Source organism: Pinus tabuliformis, chromosome 1_1 (genome assembly GCF_031772625.1).
Source record: "Pinus tabuliformis cultivar Carrire ecotype Pingquan chromosome 1_1, CPIR1, whole genome shotgun sequence".
NCBI lineage: Eukaryota > Viridiplantae > Streptophyta > Pinopsida > Pinales > Pinaceae > Pinus > Pinus tabuliformis.
In genome coordinates this window covers 654,200,500-654,222,490 of record NC_142297.1, presented here as the reverse complement: position 1 = coordinate 654,222,490, position 21,991 = coordinate 654,200,500, and positions in this window count along the sequence as shown.

Here is a 21,991-nt window from a genome sequence, read left to right as displayed (position 1 = left end):
TCTAAAGAGTGAGGACACTATCGCCTCCATGCAATATATATAGTCTCGTCCAAGGAGTAAGTTATACACCAAGGGTCCCTGGACGACCATGATGTTCATATGAACTGTCTTCTCTTTTAATGTAACTGGAACATTGGGGAGAATCCCTAACGGGCGACTGGTTCCTTTATCAAAACCTGATAGATTTCTTATCTCAGGTAAAAGCGTCGGGGAACCCAGTGCTTTCCAAGCAATAGAGGAAAGGATACTCACAGATGCCCCTTCATCAATGATAGTTCCAGCCATCACCATTCTGTAGATTTGGACGATGATTCTGAATAGGATACTGGCTGGTAATCGGGGTTTGCCTAGTTGATTCCAATCAAAGGATACAACCAGGTTGCTTGGTGGTGGGACCGAATACACGGCCGGATACGACCCTGACGATGTTCCTTCCTGCGATAAAGGAATGGGCGCATTGCCCTGATGCTCATCAGAGTCTGTGTTGATGAAAAGAATATGGACGGTGTCATCCTTATTCTCTTCAGTGAGGGTATCATTTGAAGATGAATCTTCAACGACGGTGTCATTTGAGGATGAAACCTCTGAAGGAAGAACCGGGTCAACTGCCGTTTCGACCTTTAGACTTTCATCTGGTCTGGATTCAGTAGGTTCATTCTCAATGACCGACACTTCAGCTGACCACTTGATCGGGCCAGCTGGATTTTCAACTATCGAGGGATTAGGCGCGAGTTTTTGGTATCCAGGAAGAAGTCGTAACGGTGAAACCGGACGATCTTCCAAAACTCTCTTTGCCTCATCTAAGAATGGACAACGGTGGATGGCGTGATCGCCTTCACACAGCATACAGGGTGATCTTGGTCTCCCTCTTCGTCCTTCACTCTCGCTAGTTGACGGACTGCAATCAACATGACTACCAGAGGTTGATGCTACCGAATTGTGCAACCTGGGGGACCAGTCCCTTAGTATCCGGGGAATACAAGGACAGTCACGATGGAAGTGGGTCCCTTTGCAAATGACACATGGCGATTTAGGCCCGGTCGGTGCAGTGTGTGGATTTTTGTCAGATGTCTTTTGCTTGCCCCCAGTCGCCTTCGCCATAGGCCCCTTCTGCTTCTTTTCTTTCTTCTTCTTTTCCTTCTTCTCCATGGGAGGCTGGCTTCTGCCGGCTCTACCTCACGAAGATGAAGGATCAGAGGAAGGAATGTAAGAAGTGGAAGGCTGGTGGGCAGCTCTAGACTGGTCTGACTGTTGATTCGACTGCTCAGGATTAGTGGCGATCTGAACTACATTAGTTGAAAAGAGCCATACAGGTAGGCCAATTGTCAATCCTGGAAGTGACAATGTGGCCATATGAGGCGCACCAACATCTCCCCAAGAGGAGAAGGGATTGGGACTTCCACCAAGGTGACTTCCTTGGTTGGTGGGCCCCATACTTTTCAACTGAAAGATCAACGTGGGAATAACAGGTGATTATGTTCCGATTCAAATAAATTTTATTAACGACGCTTTAGACACAACTTTGCTTTTTCATGTTTTAAGAGTCGAGAAAAAGCTAAAGATGACTCTAGTCTCCTTCGATGTTTTAACGAGCCCGAAGTGACAAATGCTCGGATGTACTTTTTCAGTTATAGAGTTTGAAAAAGGCGAAAAGAAACTTCTCTGGAGATCTAGGCAGAGGGTGTGCCAAACCTTTCGCGAAACCACAGAATACGTTTTACGGTACGGGTGGTCGATCTTCGTGAATGCTGTGTTCACTGCATCGCGATCAGTAGGGCGGCCGACACGGCTTCCTAAGGATAAAGCATTTGTTCCTATAGGGGTCTCCCAATATATACGCGACGGTACGTGGGAGCACAAGTCTGTATTAGTGCCACCGACTCTCAGGAGGAATCACCCACCTTCGTAGAGATCGACAGTCACTATGTTTAACGACGCCGGAACACGTCTCTACCTAGACCTCTATATGTTTGCGTTATGTTACAAAGCGTTGTTATGTAAATTGAATTTATTTTAATGTTGATCTTGTTTAGCAGTTTGCCTTTAAGGATCACCACGAGATGTATGTAACAAATTCCTGAATGCAGTCTAAGATGAGAAGCAATCTTTTCAATCTTTCAACTTTGAAAATCTTAACTACTGAGGAGAAGAAAGGCAAATCTTTTCACATAGATCATAGAGCACACACTAATGCACAATTTCCTAAATCGTCATGCAAACAGTCAAATGCAAAATGCACAATGCATGTATTTTCTTTTCCCTTTCTTAATGTTGATGTATTACAAAAAGAAAGTTGTTATATAACTTTGATTTCGATTTAAAGCGAAAACAAACAAGTTTGTCCAAAATAAAAAGACACCTTAAGATTTACTTGTTTAATCACTGGAAATACATGAAATCAAACCATACTGACGAAAGTAAAAAGACTAATCAGCTATGGACAGCAAACAAGCTAACTCTTTAGACCAGCAAAATGCCTAACACAGGTTCAGATCTAAGAGGCCAAGGCAAGACTAGTTCACTTTCGCTATGGGAAATTGTAAATGATGGAAGAAATACAAAAGAACAAGTACAATTTCGTTATATAACAGAGGCGGAATGATGGCAAGTAAGGTTGGTTTCAGAATAGGTACAAGACTGACAACCTGCAGCAAAATCTAAGTGAAAACAGGCAAGAGAAAGGGAGGAAACCCCAACTGCACAAGGCAAAATTGGGCCAACGCAGGTGCTGCACAGCCAGTCTGGCTCTCAGCGCAGGTAGCCCCTTCGGGACCTGCGTTGCAAAGCAGGTAGCCTATGTACTACCTGCTTTGGAAAACGAAAGTTGTGTTTTCACAGTTTCCGGGTCACAATTTTCTCAAAAATGCACAATTTTTGCTCAAATCAGAAGTAGTCAGTCAAGCACACACTACAGGATGACAAGGAAGGTGAAAAGCTATCACTAAGAGCTTACAAGGATCCTTGTAGATCAGCTCTTCAAATCATGAACATGCTTAGAAATGAGCTAGAGTAGCTGCCCTCTACTTCGCTTTTGATATAGTCAAAAGCTTTTCGATTTGGTACTCTTTTGTTCAGGAAATGAATAGCAAAATACTACAAACAATCAAACAGATACGATCCCCAGCGGAGTCGCCAGTTTGTTGTAGGGAAAAGTATCCGATTCGGATGACCCTATCCCACTCTAAGGGTGATAGTACCTCAGCAACAACTGTAAAGAAAACTACTTAAGGTTTACTTCTTTATGAAAGCAAGAGAGAATGAGGAAATGCACTGACCATTGCCTTGCGCTTAATGTCGAATCCAAACTCTTCTCTTCGTTGCTTGCTCCCAGCTCCTTGCTCTTTTGCCGGCCCAGCTACAATGAGATCCTGCAAAATGACAAAGAAGGAAACTACAAGAAGCATGCAATCATAACTGATTCACGGATTAGCATAAATCAAATATACAATTATCACAAAACATCATTGAAACAAGTGCATATAGAAGAACCTCAATAGCTTTTATTAATGAAGAAGTAAAGGTTCTGAGAGTGTTACAACCATTGAAGGCCCCAATCCAGCAACACCTCCCAGCAGAAAGAATTTCTCCTCTTCACCTCCTTCAAGCAATCACCCAATAGTTCTATAGTGAAACCAACAGCATATCATTACTTTGCACAAAATTCCAGCCTCCTGAGCTCATAGGAGAGAGCTCAATATATAGATGAATTGAGAAAGGATGAGTCAGCTTGCAACTGATGTGTAGCTGCCTTGTGTCCTCTCTCTCTTCAGTTGATCTTCAGTTCTTGAGTCCACTTGGAGAACTTTGCTTCCACTTGGAGAAACAGAGCCTCTGACTCATCACAAGGCGAAATCCCTGATCCAAGTGTCATTTTTGGAAGATTCCAGAGCAATGACTCAGTGTGCCACTTGTCCCATCTCGCTCAATGCAGGTGGCCTTTGTTCTACCTGCTTTGCAATGCAGGTACACCATGGAGGAGTTGAGTTTCAGCGCAGAAGCCTAGTGGAGCACCTGCTTTGATTTCAGGATTGCTTGTTTTTGAGTGTTTTCAGGTGGAGAACTGATCTGAGAGCTGTTGGTTTGCTGACCTTGTTCCTCTAGGGGTAGGAACATCATGTTTAGGGACTTTGGATCCCTTGGATTATTGACAATTCATGCCTGATGCTGCAAGGCACAAAATTGTCTATAACACACCTTTACTTGTGCATATAACACTGTAACCTCTAAGTTTGTACAAACCCCATGTTGATAAGTAAAGCTGGTAGCCCCGGAGTTGCAGCATCCTTACTACAATACTGGACCTCATTACATGTATGAAGGATGTTGATACCTACAGGAAGATATCATGATGAATATCCATATCAAAAGATACAATTTGATTTAATGTTATGTTTTGATTTCTTGAATAATATCTTGATGAGTTCATGCAGGGCTACTAGCACAAGAGTTGTAAGTACAAGTACAACTAACATTCATGTGGTGGATGGAAATTCCTGAAAGAAACATGATGAGGAAGAAGTAGCCATATGAATAAGGCTCCAGATATGTACCAAGAAGGCCACTTTCCACAAAGAAAGGAATGACATGACGAAATAAGAAGGAAAGTGATCTATATTTGTTTCCCTACAAGGAAGAAGATTAACTAAATTTCATGACATCAAGGAGAGAAGTTGATCAAGTAGCTAAAGGACCCAAAAAGAAAATGTTGTTGATATATAGAAGAGTCCCTAGCTAAGAGGGAGCTCTGATAGGTCCCTGATCAAGAGGGAGTTTGAATTAAGATCACCCCTCATTACAAAGGAGTGACAATTGTGTTTTTCCATGTCATGTGTCATGCACTATGTCGTACCTCTAAGATAGTAGTAGGTCATGCTACCAATGCTAGAGCATCTAAAATAATTGTTTTGGGGGTTTTTTCATTTTAGTTTCTAAATATCAATGAATGAAGACAGATGTAGAATTACTGTAATTAATCCTTTGGGTTATATTAATACTTAAGAAAAGGGCTACTATAAAGCATTACACAGTGATATAGATCAAAATAGTGGTGAGTAGAAGACAACAAAAAATATGATTGTGACAGTTTCCAGACTGTAAAACAGAACAATCATAAGTAGGAAAACCTTCTGAACTACTTTCAAAAGATTAAAGGTAGTATAATTAAGCTTACACAAGATGTTGATGATTTATTGATTAGAAGGCATTAGCTACACAAATAGTTGCATTAATCTAATCTCTTAATAGATGATCACTTCAAGAGCTTATAAGAATCAATTGAAACTCTAATTGTTCCTACCTAGATATCTCTGTAAGTCATAAATATATGAAGAAATAACATAATGATTGAAGGACTGGAAAAACTTACAGGATAACACAAACTGTGCAAGACCATATTTAGAATCCTTTGCTTTGTATTAAGGTTCCAGAAAGACCAATTACATCAAGTGTCTGCAAAAGCTTCTTTCAAAGGTGGCTTACAGGTTCAAAGTAGTATAAACAGTCACAACTTTACAAGTAATGCTCTATGAATCTTGAACTCCAAACAATTTACAACTCTAGAAAAGAGTTATTTATACAGTAATGAAATTCAGGAAAATATCTTGAAACAAATTAAGATTTTTAGGAAAATAAAGATCTTCATGGCAAGAAGATAGGGGAATTTGTTTGAACTGCTTCTTGCTGTCCCATTTATTCAGGTTGCTCTGGCTTCATTTGTTTGATATTTTTCCCGTTTAGCTAGTCAATTGTTGGTATCCTTCATGCTGGCAGATTGCTTCATTTAACCTTTTTACCTGATAATGCTTTAAACTCTGTTTAATATTCTTCACCCTACTGAGTAACCTTTACTGTGCTCCTTTTAACCCTTACTATGCATTTGGGCTTTTACTGTATTTTTCAACAGTAAACTCTTCATATTTATCTTCAAAATGTTATGCAGGCTTTTGTTTATAAGCCTGAAACAACAATTTTCTTACCTGCAAAACACATAAACTTTTAAGGAAAACATGGTGATAGAGGAGGTCGTGATGGATTTTTTGAGCTTTCAAAGGATATCGGAAGGAGTTTGGGGCATATCTGAGGGTGAAACCATGGTTTAATGGTTGCGGAGGCATAATGGAGGCTGTGCTATGTAAAATAGGCAAACAGAGCAAAAATGGCTTTTATGCGTTTAATGGAGAAATAGTTAATCTTTTTAACTATCAGGCGAAGGTGAACAATGTGAAAGAAAGAGTACAGAGGGATTAAATATGGCGGGAAATGGCTTAATTATGGTTAAAACAGAGATTAGTGTTAAATGAAGGCTTTTCGGGTCATTTCTTTGTTTAAATGGAAAAACGATTTAACACAGAAAATCTTCGCAAAACGCATAATGGCGGATTTGAAATTTTATTAACCTGGAAGATAATGATATTGGGTTCGAGTATTATTCACATATCACAAGCGCAGTATGGCAGGGAGTAATGGCTTTGGTCAGGAATTGCGATAAGAGGCAGATGCGATGTGGCGATAGACTGTAATATATATATGGTTGAGTCTGTATCCCATCGCAATGGGCAAAGGGTTATGGTATTAGCGGGAGGCTGCGATGAAAGCAGATGCGATATGGGATTAGATTGTGATATATATAGCGTCAGGTCTGGGCTTCCATATCGCAGTCAGGGATCGCAACAATGGAGGGTTATGCTATAAGCGAGGGCTTTGTGATGGAGGCGGATGTGATATGGGATTAGATTGCGATATATATAGCGTCGAGTCTGGGCTTCCCACCGCATATCGCAATGCGGGGGTGTATGCATGTTTAAAGGGTTCTTCGATCCCACTGATGCGATATTTGTATATATCATAGTTTTATTAAACAAAAACTAAGAGTTTTCGGGTTATTTTAATAAATGGAGTTATATTATACGGGAAAGGGGAATTCTTAAGGATTTAATACATAAGTTAATGTTAATATGAAATATAGCAGAAAAGGGGAATAACACTAAGTATAATGCTTTTATGAGTTGATTTAACTTTTCATATAAGCATTTATACTTAGGGTAAGGATATTTTATGGGTTTTCTTTTATGTAAAAAGGATTTTACATGTAAAAGGGATTTTAATGGTAAAAAAGGGATTTTGTATGGTAAAATGGATTTTTCATGGTGTTCTTACTTTTCCTAAGTTAAAAGGGTTTTTACCATAGGAAAAGATGTTTTTATGGAAATGAATGAATATGAATGTATGAAGGGGAAATTAGTAAATATATGAATGAATAAGGATGAGGGAGGTTAATAAATTGATGTTGTATACCATCATTTTCCTTGTGTAATTTCCTCATGAGCATAGAAACATGATAATTATTTATTTTGTCCAATCAACCATTAAACTTTTGCAACCTTTCTCCACTTACCCTTTGCTTATCCTATCATTTTTTCTTCATTTAATGGGTGCATTTAAGCTAGCAAACCCTTATCCTTTCTTCTTATTTAACAAAAACAAACTATCTAATTCTACCCTTACAACCTCCAAGGGCTCAGATTAAACTGATGAGCACATTATTATTCTCTACCTAGCTACTGATCTACCAAGATTAAACATTTTGGCCAGATCTTTATTCTCTAACTATAACATCAAATTTAAAGCATGAAACATTCAAGATTAAACAGTTTGACTGTCATGGGTTATAGCATTTAAGAGAGTTTACACACAACCATTATTTTGCAGAAAAAGAGTAGTGGCATTTAGACTTGCTCACTTTCAGATTTTATTTGTTTTCTTTTCTTTCTAACCTAACATTTTCTTTTTGCCTTGATTTTTTAGAGCATCTAACCTAAAATTTTCTTTGATATGGACATTATCATCAAAAATATATTTTTTCACTAACATTTTATTCACTATTGTTATGTCCATATCCTAACTTAACATTTTTTGAAATATGCTATCTTATCAAGACCAAAAAATGCTACAACATTAGCTCCATATGAGGACTGCTTTCTCCTGTAGAATGCAGAGAACCTACAGATCCATGTGCCTTCTCCTCGGTCTATGGAGTCCTTGCTGTAAAAAATATCACACTGACATCTTGGAAAGGAAAAGAAAACTAGAGTATTTACAATGAAAACTATTTCAACTTCTTAGTACTGAATGTAATGTTTGAAAAACCTTCCATTTACAGGATAAGTGGATTATAGCCCCTCAAGATTTTACAACACAAAAGTGTTGTTACCCTTCACTTCAACAGTTGCTAAAGGTCCAAACCATAGATTGTCAATTTTTCCATGATTTCCTTTCCCTTATCTCCTGGTATCCCATCTTAGAACTATATCACCTTCCTTAAAGTCCCTTTCCCTAGCTCTTCTATCAAACAAGACCTTCATCTTATTCTAATATTTCTACAATTTTTATTAAACTTCATCTCTATTTTCGTTAAGCTCAATAATCTGATTTATTCTTGTAGAAAAATCATCAGGTTCATCTATTGCATCCCGTAGAAATTTTAAAATAGGGAAAGACAAATTGGTAGGGAAGATTGCATCTTTCCCATAGACTGGCTGAAATGGAGATTTGCTAGTTGACCTCTTTGGAGTAATTATGTTTTCCCATACTGCATAAATCAAATGTGAATCCCAACTCTTCGTATGATCAGCTAGAGTCTTTTTTATTACCTTTACCAAGCTTTTGTTTGATGATTCTACAAGACCATTACTGTGAGGGTAATATGGAGTTGAATGATGTAACAAAATTTGATATTTCTGGCAAAAGTCAATCATTTTAACACTAGGAAAAGTTGTTGCGTTATCAATTACAATTTGAGTTGGGCAACCAAATCTAGCTAAGATATTCTCCTCAATAAACTTAACTACTATGGCATCAGTATCATTTCTAACTGGAATTACTTCCACCCAGTTAGTAAAGAAATCTATTGCAGTTAAGATCCATCTATGTTGACTACTTGAAGTGGGGTGAATCTCTCCAATAAAATCTAATCCCCATTGAGAAAAAGGTGTTGAAACTATTGATGGAACAAGTGGAAGAGATGATAATTTCTGTTTTCCAGCAAACATTTGGCAATGAACACATCCTCTTACCTTTTCGCCTACTTTTAAAAACACGGTAGGCCAATAAAATCCTACCCCGAGAATCTGGTATGTTGTAGCTCTCCAAGCATAAGGTCCCCCACAAAATCCTGTATGAAACTGATCAATGATTCCTTCAGTTTCTGATTCTGTTAAACATAATAACAAAATGTTAAATGAACCTTTCCAGTATAAATTTTCATTAATAATGCAGTACTTGACTATTTTTAACTTGAGGGTTTTACACTGGGTTTTGGAGAATGATGCTGGACACTCAAGATGGACCAAGAAATTTACAATATTTTGATACCAGTTTGATAGAAAGAATTTTTCATCAATGTGTGTAGCACTAATCTACTCTGAAGGTAGAGGTTCTAATGGATTCTCCCCTGTAGGATGAAGGGAAGGTTCTTGTGGATTCTCCCCTTCTGCTAGGACAGAAGGTTATTGTGTATTCTTCCCCTGTATTTCTAAAATAGAATTGATTCCAAGTACTTTGCAGTTTGATTCAGCTAGAAGCTTTGCTAATCCTTGACCTTTTACTAGCTTGGTAGCCTTGATAGTTATATCAACTTCCAAAATTTGAGTGATCCATCGACCTCTTTTCCCATTAGTGTCTGGTTGGGTAAGGATTATTTTCACAGCACTATTAAGGACATAAGCAGTAATAGGTGAGTGTAAGACATACATCCTAAATGATTTCAACGCTTGAATAAGGGCATAGGCTTGCTTCTCAATGATGTCATACTTAAGCTTAGCATCTCTCATAACCTTGTTGAAAAAGGTTATGGGTTGGTCAGGGGAATCTTCATTTTTCTGTAAAAGAACAGTAGCAAGGATTGTTTCAGAGGCAAAAGAGAAAATACTAAATGGCTTAGTATACTTAGGGCTAGCTAAGGTGGGAGCCTCAAAGATAGCCCTTCTTATTTATTCAAATGCATGCCTAGAAGAGGGAGTCCATTTGACTTCATGGTCCTTTCGAAGCATGTCTGTTATATCTTTCATTATTTCTACATAATTTGGAATGAATCTCCTTAGAAAATTAATCTTGCCCATAAAAGCTTGAATCTCCTTTATGTTTCTAGGCAAGGTCAATGTTTCTATGGAAGATACTCACTTGGGATGAATTACTACACCCTCCTTTGAAATTATATGGCCCAAAAATTTTCCTTCTTTAATAGAAAACAAGGAATTCTTTGGCTTCATTGATATTCCAAATTTTCTACACCTGTCAAAAACCTTCATCAAGCACTTTAAATGTTTCTGATCAGATTTACAAAAAACAGTTATGTCATCAAGATAAATAACCACAAATTTATTTCCCTGACCCATAAAAGCAATGTCCATAGCTCTCTGAAATGTTGCTCCAACATTTTTTAAGCCAAATGACATCCTAGCATACATGAATGTACCCTAGGGTGTAGTAAAAGTTGTTTTCTCTATGTCTATTGTATCAACATTCACCTGATTATAACCTGAAAACCATCAAGCATAGAAAGTCTTTGTGCTCCTAAGACCATTTGCAATAGCTGATCCATTTTGGGCAAAGGATAATTATCTTTTAATGATGCTTTATTCAAATTTCTACAATACACACAAACTCTTATTTCTCCATTTTTATTTCTAACAGGAACTAGATTTGTAACCCAATTAGAATATCTAAGAGGGAGGATGCTTTGGGCATCTAACATTTTCTTAATTTCTCTTTCTACAGTTGGTAGAAGCATTGGATTTATCCTTCTAAGCTTCTGTTGATACGGTTTTGCTTCTGGCTTCAGAGGAATCTTGTGTTATATTAATGATGTATCGTAGGTTTTCAAATCAACGTAGGTCCAGGCAAAAACATCCTTATAATTTTGCAATAATTTAAAATACTGAGCTTTGATTTCTGGGTCTATAGATGCACATAATTTGATGTTTTTAATATCTTTATTAGTTCTAACATTAATTTCTTCTACACCATCTTCTAAAGAAATGGACCGTGGGTTTTGGAAAACATCATTTTGATCAAATAATTTTTCTTAAGGAACGAGTCCCTTTGATAATTTAATAATGTCATGATTAGTAATCTAAGCTTCGAAATCTGAAGTATCAACCCCTTCTGCATTTTCATTTGTTTCAGTTCTGTCATCATCAATTTGCAGAAATAAAAAATCATCTATTACCTGCAGAAATGATTTCAGTTGTTCATCATCTTCAAATATTTTCCAATGTTTTAGTTTATCAAGAATAGATGACCTAATTTTACTTGTACCTGATAGAGTACATCAGTATGATCAGGTATTTTAAAAGCATTGGCAGAGATAGCTAAGGCATCTATGTGAGTGTTCTAATATATGGGAATGTGAGTCAAATTAAAAGCATCAAACAGGTTTTCAACTAAATCACATACCTCATTTCGATAGGATTGAAGTCTTAGGTGCTTGGTCTAGTAAACATTCTTTGCTTTCTTAACACTAAGTTCAAAATCAGTAAAAACACTTAAGTTCTGCACTTTTAGGCTTTTGGCTAACAACAATCCTAAAAGGAAAGCTTCATATTTAGCAACATTATTAGTAACTACAAAATCTAATTTACATGATTGGGTTATATTTTCCCTTTTAGGTGAAATTAAAATAAGTCTAGCTCCTGCCCCATCTTTTGTGCAAGAGCCATCAAAGAACAATTTCCAAATATCAGTTTGGTTTGGTTCAAGACTTTCAACTACTTCTTCAATCTTAACTTGAGTTTTATGTTGGCTTGAAGTGAGTTGAAAACAACCAAAGTCTTGATATATTGCATAAATTGGATGGTTCCTTGGTTGGTCAGTCTTAAAACAGTATCTGCAAATCTTAGCTCTCTATATAATCTCAACTACTCTCCTCCATAAATAGGAATAATAGCATATGGCATGTGCATCTATAGAGTTCCCCCTATTTTGGCACAACATGACCTAGAAAGGAGCATTCCAAACTGGGGAGGGATATCTATGACAACAATATCAAAAACTACACTCTTGACTAGAATTTGGGCAAGGGTAACCACTAAATCCTTAATCAGTCCTAAACAGGGCACCCTTTTGGAATCAAAGGTGTACAGGTCATGGTAGGATTTAGTGATGTCGAGTTTCAAATGTTCCATGATCGATTTTGGCATAAGGTTCTGTGATGCTGTTGAATCAAGCATATAATTGTATAACATGGAGTCATTTGTTTTAAGATTTACATAGAAAGGTGGCACTATCTCATCTATCATGTCTAAAGTAGGGCCAAAAACTTCTACTGGTTTTTCATCCTGCAAACTTATGACATCACCTTCAGCATCAACCGAGGTATTTCAAATCCATTTAGTGACTTGGTTTTGGTAACCATGGTTTTTAGAAAGTTCTAATAGTGGAATTGGAATCTTAACCCTCTCTAATTATTTTTCAACATTAAATGTAGTCAAAATGTTTTTTACCAACTTGGGAAGTATCAATTGACTGATTTAATGGCTAAATAAGAGTTGTTTGAGCTTCAGCAGTTTTGATGCATGGTTCAATTATTGGAATTTCCTTTAGAGGTCTCCCTAGACCAGGCCTAGGCCTAAGATCATACATCTTGTTTAATTCTGCAATTAAAAATTTAGAAAAAGCATGATATTTAGATACTTGTGTATCTTCCTGATCTTCTTGAACTTGATTCTGTTGTGAGAGAGGAATCATGGTTGTTTGCTTGGAAGAAGAATGCATATTATTAATATCTTCAATGATTAGGGGTTAAGTTGTGATAAATACAACCCCAACTTAAGACTTGATCACCTAGGGTGGTCCTTTGGCCCATGAGTGTCCTATAGCCTTGAGGGATGTTGTGAGTTATCGATTTGAGGTCATTTTGTAGGACCCACTTCCTTAACCGGAGCTTGGAGGTAGGTTCATGCCAAAGTAACTCTTCATCTCATGTTCACTTTGGCAAGCCAGTGAAATTGGGTAAATGTGCGAGGGATGGTTACAATGTGGAATTAGAGCTATGTTGTAGCACTATACCTTAGGGTAGATGTGGTTGATGTGTATACATATTTGATTGTCTATGTGTTTGTGATGCATGTATAGTAGGTCAAACATGCATCGTGGTGGTCATTATGTAGCTTGTGTCATCATGGTGTTGTTAGTATGATATGATGTTGATATGTAGGCTGAGACGAAGTAAGAGATGGAAATCATCAGAGTAAGGTTATAACACTAGACCTCGATGTAAGATTAGATAATCATACAAGTTTGCATGTTTGGCATGTAGGTATGTTGGTTAATGGTTGTTATAAGCATTATGGTTAAGTAAATTCCTTTCAAGTTATTGTCGTTGTAGTTACATGCATGTTAGATGTTAGTTAATCAGTGTGGTCATACGCACATGCATTGGATAGTCATGCATGGTAGTTAATTTTTTGTTATATGCATTGTGGTCATACACATGATGATTATGGTCATTGTAGTTAAGATCTTGATGTTATATGTATCATGCTAATCTAGATTTTCCTGTGCAGATGGTTATGGTTGTGATATTTATGTATAAGTTGATATACTTGTGATATTTCATCATACTAATATGGACTGACTTGTGCGGATGTGATAGCTTCCCCTCAGATACATTAAGGTATGAGTTTTATTATGTCATATATTTGGTTTAGCTAACATGGTATGTTTAACGGTTTTTTGAATCTATGATTAATTGCATGATATAAGTATGATTATATATGCTTTCATGACCTATAGCTTACATGATCACCATATGTTTGACGAAATGACTAACATGGTTAGGCTTGGTTAGCTCATGTTCTTATTTAAGTTTTGTATGAATAGAATTGACATTATGTCATCTATTATTTTGAGAAGCCTCAGGAATTTATGGGTAGTGTTTTAGAGGCTAGCCCTGAATTGTGGCTCAAATCTCAAGACTACACCCTCAAAACTGAGCAAGTTAGGTCACAACCACACCCAAACAATGTTGTGCGTGCGAGGTGAAGGCTATAACCGCATGGAGACCTTGTCATGCATGTGTTTTGGGGTTAAGTTATGATAAATACAACCCCAACTCAGGGTTTGATCACCTAGGATGGTCCTTTGACCTGTGAGTGTCTTGTAGCCCTAAGGGATGTTATGAGTTGTCGATTTGAGGTCAGTTTGTAGGACCTACTTCCTTAACTAGAGCTGTGAGTTTGGGTCATGCCATTGTAACTCTTCATCTCATGTTTACCCTGGCAGGCCAATGAAATTGGGTAAATGTGGGAGGGAAGGTAACCATGGTGGTATTAGAACTATGTTGCATCACTAGACCTCTAGGTAGATGTGGTTGATGTGTATATTTTTAGTTCCTAAATCTACCTCAGGCTGAAGGAAGGCAGGTCTAGGGTAACAACAAACCATGCTTAACCTAGTAGGTAGCCCTACCAGGTCGGGAGAGGGCTCTCTCCTTATCAATATCAATTAGAATATGGAAACTAGGGCTTGAGATGACTAAAAATAAATGCTTATTTTAGGCTAGGTATATTAGGTAAGAGGATTTTGTTTGATTTTGATGGTTTTTTGCTGGATCAAATGAAGAAGGCAACTTTGGGTTTGGAAAATCAACTCAGATTTGCAGGAGGTTCTGTGGGGCGAGGTAGGTAGGTGTTTTGGCACTTTGAATTGGGTGCGATGATAAGCCTAAGAACATTGAGGAGTTGGATATGGCATACAAAGTTCATGAGTCCTCTTCAAATAGCAGAAAACATTAAAATCTAAATGTATCCTTAAGGCAGAGCACTGAAAAACAATGGATTCCACCTATTTATCTGGATTCATTTAGTTATCAAGAAAGAAATAGATGCTAGAACATATACACATAAGAGAAACTAAATAACAATGGAAAAAACAATGCCAAGACACATTACCACAAGAATCCCACAAAATGCTACAAAACCCTAGTTCATTTCCTTGCCAAACTGCAAAAGCGATTTACAATAAAGCTCAAAGCATCCCCAAGAGTACAACCTTTACAAATGACTAAGAAAGTACATAATATAGGCATTAAAACACCCATTCTAGCCATCAGGGGTCGAATCCATGTGTAAAGGAGCTATTTCAACAACATCTAAACTAGGAACTAGAAAATAGGCAGTGGAACAGCTTGCCTCTAAAACTATGGAAACTAATTCATTCAACCTCAAACACCTCTAACTGATGTATCTACCCCCTCAAGTCATTTTTCATTAAATTTACATCATATTAAATCATTTACCATCACAAATTCACCAAGTAGAAGAGAAAAAGTCAATTGATAGTCAAACTGGGCAAAATTCTGAGTTTTAGGCAAAATTGGCAAAAATTTGCCTGATGCGCAGTGCCTTCAGCCTAATGCGCATCGCCACTTCAAGGCTACGTTTGGAGGCCTTCCACTTCACCAAATCAGGCCCAAGATAGCTTGTTGGAAAGATCTTCCTATCTAGCTTCTAGAACACTTTGAAATTGATTTGGAACTGATTTTCTCCTTCAAAAGTCATTTCTCCTAAGACTGGTTCTTGTGGGTCCAAAAAGTGTCAGAGAGGGCATTTTTTAGGTTTTCTTGTCCTTTACGTGACCCAGATCTCCTCCAAATTTTATGAAACTTTCTAGGTTTCATTATTTTTCATGAGGAATCCAAAATTACAAGCCATTTGGCAAAAAAATGGAGTCAACTCAATGCGCAGCGCTAGTGGCACTGCGCATCAGCGGAAATTTCCCGTGTTTTTGTGTACAAAATTGCAAAATGACAAAATTTTCCCAAAATTTCTTCAAATTTAGCAAGAGGCAAGCATATTAATTGCTTTGCTGAGCTAATGAAGCTTCAACTAATATTTAAGTTTATCTTGTTCTTTCTTGGCCCTCAAGACTCTCTTTAACTTAGCTTTTACCTGTTTACCCTTGTCTTGCAAATCTTATTCCGAGGCAAGTAATGATAAGCCATATGGCGCAACATTTTATTTTCTTTGTTAGATTTCTCAAGCATATTCTCAAGGTGATTGTTCACCATATCCAACCATGATTCACAGTCAGCCTCAATTTCTTGCACAAGGGATGTCATCTTGATTTTTCTTCTCTTTGCCACTTGCCTATTTTCTCTAATTATTTGCAGCTCCATAATAGCTTGCTTATCTTGGAGGAACCTATTAGCATGAGTCAACTCCCTGCTTGCAGGCTAGAGGGCAAGCAAGGAGTTGACTCATGCTAATAGGTTCCTCCCTAATGATTTTTCGACCCTTGTGATGTTTCCTGGACTACATATTTCTTTCCCTTGAGCTATCACTAAGTGTATCTTCTTCAAAACTCGATTCACTGCTTCTTTCCATGATGCTTGTCTTAGTGATGTGACGATGATATGGTGAACAATGACAATGGGTGAGAACAAAGAAGATGAGTATGAAGAGATTTTGCAAATGTGAAGTGGAGTACAGGAATGAAGGGACAGGTTTAGTAAACTAAGGTTTTGACTTATGAGGGACTTAGGGTTTAATGAAGGGAATTAGTTTCTTAGGGGAATAGGGAAATGGAAAAATGGAATTAATGGGTAGATTAAGGGAAATGAAGTTTGGAAAAAGGGGAAATAGATGCTGGTTTTGTAATGCAGTGAAAATTTTGCAATGAGATGAAAATCTATGAAGGCAAGCTAGGGTTTTGATTTTTAGAAGAAAAACTTGTGAACAAAACATGAAGAAGACTAATTTCAGCTCAAGATCGATGAAAACTTGTAGGAGTGAAATGTATCATTTTGGAGAGTTTAGGATGAATTTGAGTGATCTTGGAACCTCCCTGGCCAATGCGCAGTGCCTGCCAGGTGTGCAGCACCTATGTATTTTTACATTGGCAGAAATTGTCTGATGCGCAGCACCGGTCTGATGCACAACACCAACCTCTGATGTGCAGTGCCAGGCAAATTTGCTGCAAATGTTGGGTTTTCTTCCTCCTTTGCTCAATTTCCCTTCAAATCATGATTTTGGCTCTCCACTTGATATTTTGCACAACGAAATGAATAGCTAGCATGAATTCACTTTATAGATGATGCACTTTAATTTTTCCTCATTGCAAACCCACTTTTATAAAGTCTTAGTCACTTTTTCTCAAAAACTCTGTTTTTCATTTGAAGTTTGACTTTTTCTTGACCAGTTGATGGACTAATGCATTGGTGATTTTGTTTTTGCAGTAGCAGGAGTTTGCAAGGTGACTAGGAACAACTATTGAGCTTATTACATATAGAAACACTTAAATTACATGAAATCTATACATAAAATGGAAAACCTCTATTTTCACCTCAAAACAGAGTTTTGAGGTAAAAAAAAAAGATTTATTTGGCATATCAAAAGTAAATTTATGATTTTATGAACTTATTAATCCTCCTCATGTGCCTGCTGACCTTTTTATTCAATTTTGGATGACCATGATGACAAACCCTAGACCTAGTGAAACTAAACCCTAAACTGAATGAAACGAATTGAAATGACTATAAATGACTAAAAATAGGGTTTGAACGAGCCAGCAGGTATATGACATGAGGGAAACTGAAATGAAACCACTACCATTAGTTTATCCATGACCTAATGGAACGAAAGTGATGGAATGAGACACCTAATATGCATGCAAAAGAGAAATTTGATCACTGATGGAAGTGTGAAGACACTGAAACTAACATTGGCTCTAATCGGGATGGTAGCTCCTGGGAGGTGCCAAGAACCACAGATCTCTGGAAGAGAAGATAAGTGCCTTCATCCATTGGGAAATATGGAGTCAATAGCTTTAGAACACCAAAACAAAAACTGCGACTCAAGACTTATAACTAAACTGACTCAACTGAGACTAACTCAAAACTAAAACAAGACACTCAAAAGCTGAAACTAGACATTCAGCAGATGAAACTTGACATTCAGCAGTTGAAACTAGACATTCAACAACTAAAATCAGACATTCGGTAGTTGAAACTAGACACTCAGGAGCTGAAACTATCTTGAAACCGACAAAAACAAAAAATGACTCAAGACTTACTTAACTGAAACAAGTACTGACAAAGCTATTTAATGGCAACAGTCCATCGAGATTTAAGGGCTTCAAATCATGATGAAAGCCACCTGCCTACTCATGAAATATGTACAATCATGTGAAGTGGGCCTTCCAATGTAACCAATCCAATAGATGGCTACTCACTAAAATTCTGCTCTCACTTTCACTGAGCAGGTAGAATGATGTACATATAGGCAACTCACAATAACAACTGAAAACAAGGCTTATGCTAATGAACTAGGCAACATCCATCTTCTCTAGTTCTTGCAAAATAATGCCAAAAATATCTTGAAAGTCCTGAAGCTCTAGCTCGTCTTGAGATCCAGCAGCGAAGATACAGGTACTCCCTTCATTTTGATTTGAAAGAATAGTTGGTCACTAATTGATAGGAAGGAATAAAGCAATTTAAGCTTCTACTATCTGAGTGCTAGTTGTAAATTCCTCAACCATGAGAAATTCTGACTTGAATTCTAGCATATTGTGTCTCTTAGGCTCACACTCCTCAATGTCATAATCTAAGCGTTTCTTAAACAGAAAACATTCTTTAAGATTATCAAACATGATAGAGATATCATCTTCATGAAGGAAAACATTATTTGTTCGCTAATCTATAAAGCTAATTTCAAGACTATCATCATTTTCAAAAGTGGAAGAAGCTTCACCAACACCTTCTTGACCATGCGCACACTGCAAACCTACATTAGCTTGGGCTGCAACATGACCTTTCAAGAGTTTATCTTTCTCATCTTCAGACAAAGGAGATAATACTTTATGTTTTATTTTGCTCAAATAGTGACTGTCTTCATTAATTTCAAACAAAGGAGTATACAAATTTTCCTCATACTGCTGATTCATTTTATATTATTTCTATTGACTATCAAGATGCAAAATTCCTTCATGTTCAAGCGAAGAAGAAGCTACTATATGCTGATTATGATCTTGTATACTTAAGTGACTGGCTTCAATGATTTCCTCATCATCACAATCTAAATCTTCTTCATCATTATGATCTAAATCTAGATCTGAATTAGTCAACTTGACTTTATCACAATCTAAAATTGAAACTTGATTTCCATGCATACTATCTTCTGCTATGAGTAGATCAGAAGTAAGACCTTCTCTTTCATCATTTTCAATTGTACTAAGATCTTGAACCTACTGCAAATTTTCCTGATCATCTTGATAGGTGTCACTCTCTTTATGCTACTAAAATCGATTTTCATATAGGGCTTCCATGATCTCATTGTCCATGAATTCATCATCTTCATAAACTTCCTCAATATTTTTAATAAAACTATAAATATATTTGCAACAGTTCTGAACTCAATTTAAGGATGGATACAATTATTTATACCTTTCAAAGAACATGGTATGAAAATCTTTTAAATAGTAAATACAAGCAAGCGGCAAACTTTCATAACAAGATCAGGCTTCACCTTCTAGAGTGGCCAGGAATATCTTCATCAAGCAATATTTAGGAAAATCAACTTTCAACTTGCAAATATGCATGTGAAATCTAACCAGATGTAAAGCAGAATCATTCCATCATCATCTTTAAACATAGGCAAATTCCTTTGCTAATCTACCTTCAAAATTTTATTTGGGAAACCTGGAATGTGATCTCGGCTCATGGGAGCATACCTTTGATCTAACGAATCCATTTTGATAGCAATGAACTCACCAAGAAATTATTCATGATGTTGGTTCTTGAAGAGTAGAGTTGCCATAAAAATTCTAAACCTTGGAATTTTTTGACACTGGAGCCACTAGGTTAATGATTTCAGCCTTTCGGTGTCTGATCGTTGTCCACCATCAACAATCAGATCTAAAATTGATACATTTTGCTGAGGAACATAAAACTGTGATCCCTAGTATGGTCGCCACTATGTTAGTGCCTAAATCTACCTCAAGCTGAAGGAAGGCAGGTCTAGGGTAACATCAAACCACGCTTAACCTAGTAGTTAGCCCTACCAGGTCGGGAGAGGGCTCTCTGCTTGTCAATATTAATTAGATTATGGAAACCAGGGCTTGAGATGACTGAAAATAAATGTTGATTTTAGTCTAGGTATATTAGGTCAGAGGATTTTGTCTAATTTTGATGGTTGTTTGCTGGATCAAATGAAGAAGGCAGCTTTGGGTCTGGGAAGTCAACTCAGATTTGCAGGAGGTTCTATGGGGCGAGGTAGGTAGGTATTTTGGCACTTTGAATTGGGTGTGATGGTAAGTCTAAGACCAATGAGGAGCTGGAGAGGGCATGCAAAGTTCATTAGTCCTCTTCAAACATCAGAAAACATTAAAATCTAAATGTATCCTCAAGGCAGAGCATTGAATAACAATGGATTTCACCTATTTATCTTGATTCATTTAGTTATAAAGAAAGAAATAGATGATGGCACATATACACATAAGAGAAACTAAATAACAAAGGAAAAACAATGCCAAGACACATTACCACAAGAATCCCACAAAATGCTGCAAAACCCTGGTTCATTTCCTTGCCAAACTGCATAAGTGATTTACAATAAATCTCAAAGCATCCCCAAGAATGCAACCTTTACAAATGACTAAGAAATTACATAATATAGGCATCAAACCACCTATGCTAGCCATTAGGGGTTGAATCCATGAGTAAAGGAGCTGTTTCAACAACATCTAAACTAGGAATTATAAAATAGGCAGTGGAACAACTTGCTTCTAAAACTATGGAAACTAATTCAACTTCAAACTACCTCTAACTGACGTATCTACCCCATCAAGTCATTTTTCATCAAATTTACATCATATTACATCATTTACCATCACAAATTTACCAAGCAGAAGAGAAAAACATAACTGATAGTCAAACTGGGAGAAATTCTCAGTTTTAGGCAAAATTGGCAAAACTTTGCCTAATGTGTAGCGCTGCTTCAACACTACTTTTAGAGGCCTTCGACTTCACCAAATCAAGACCAAGATAGCTTGGTGGAAAGCTATACCTGTCTAGTTTCTGGAACACTTTGAATTTTTTGATTTGGAGTTGATTTTACCCTTCAAAAATCATTTCTCCCATGACTGGTTCCTGTGGGTCCAAAAAGTGGCAGAGAGGGCATTTTTTAGGTGTTTTTTGCCCTTTAGGTGACGTAGATCTCCTCCAAATTTTAGGAAAATTTCTAGGTTTCATTGATTTTTCATGAGGAATCCAAAACTACAAGCCATTTGTCAAAAAATTGATTCAACTCAATGCGGAGTGCCAGTGGCGTTGCGCATCAACTGAAATTTCTTGTGTTTTTATGTACAAAATTACAAAATGACAAAGAATTTCCCAAAATTTCTTCAAATTTAGGAAGAGGCAAGCATAGTGAGTGCTTTTCTTAGCCAATGAAGCTTCCACCAATATTTTAAGTTTATCTTGTTCTTTCTTGGCCCTCAAATCTCTCTTTAACTTAGCTTTTAGCCTCTTTACCCTTGTCTTGCAAATCTTATTCCGAGCTAAGTAATGATAAGCCATATGCCGTAGCATTTTTATTTTATTTGTTAGCTTTCTCAAGCATCTTCTCAAGGTGAATTTTCACCCTCTCCAACCATGATTCTCAGTCAGCCTCAATTTCTTTGTCAAGGGATGTCATCTTGATTTTTCTTCTCTTTGCCACTTTCCTATTTTCTCTAATCATTTGCAGCTCCATAATAGCTTACTTATCTTCCAGTTGCTTGTTTTCCTGCTCAAGAAAGTTGATGATCCATTTGGCCGTCTCGAGGTCAACTGATAAGCTTTTATTTCAGCCTCCTTCTCTTTGATAATCATGTCCTTGAGTCTTGAGCTTTGAGAGCCCAAATCAATGACATTCTCCTCAATCAAAACAAAATCCCTGTCTTGCCCTTTAGTAGGGCCCTCTTCATTCATCCTTTGCTTTCCTTTGTCTCTACCCTATAC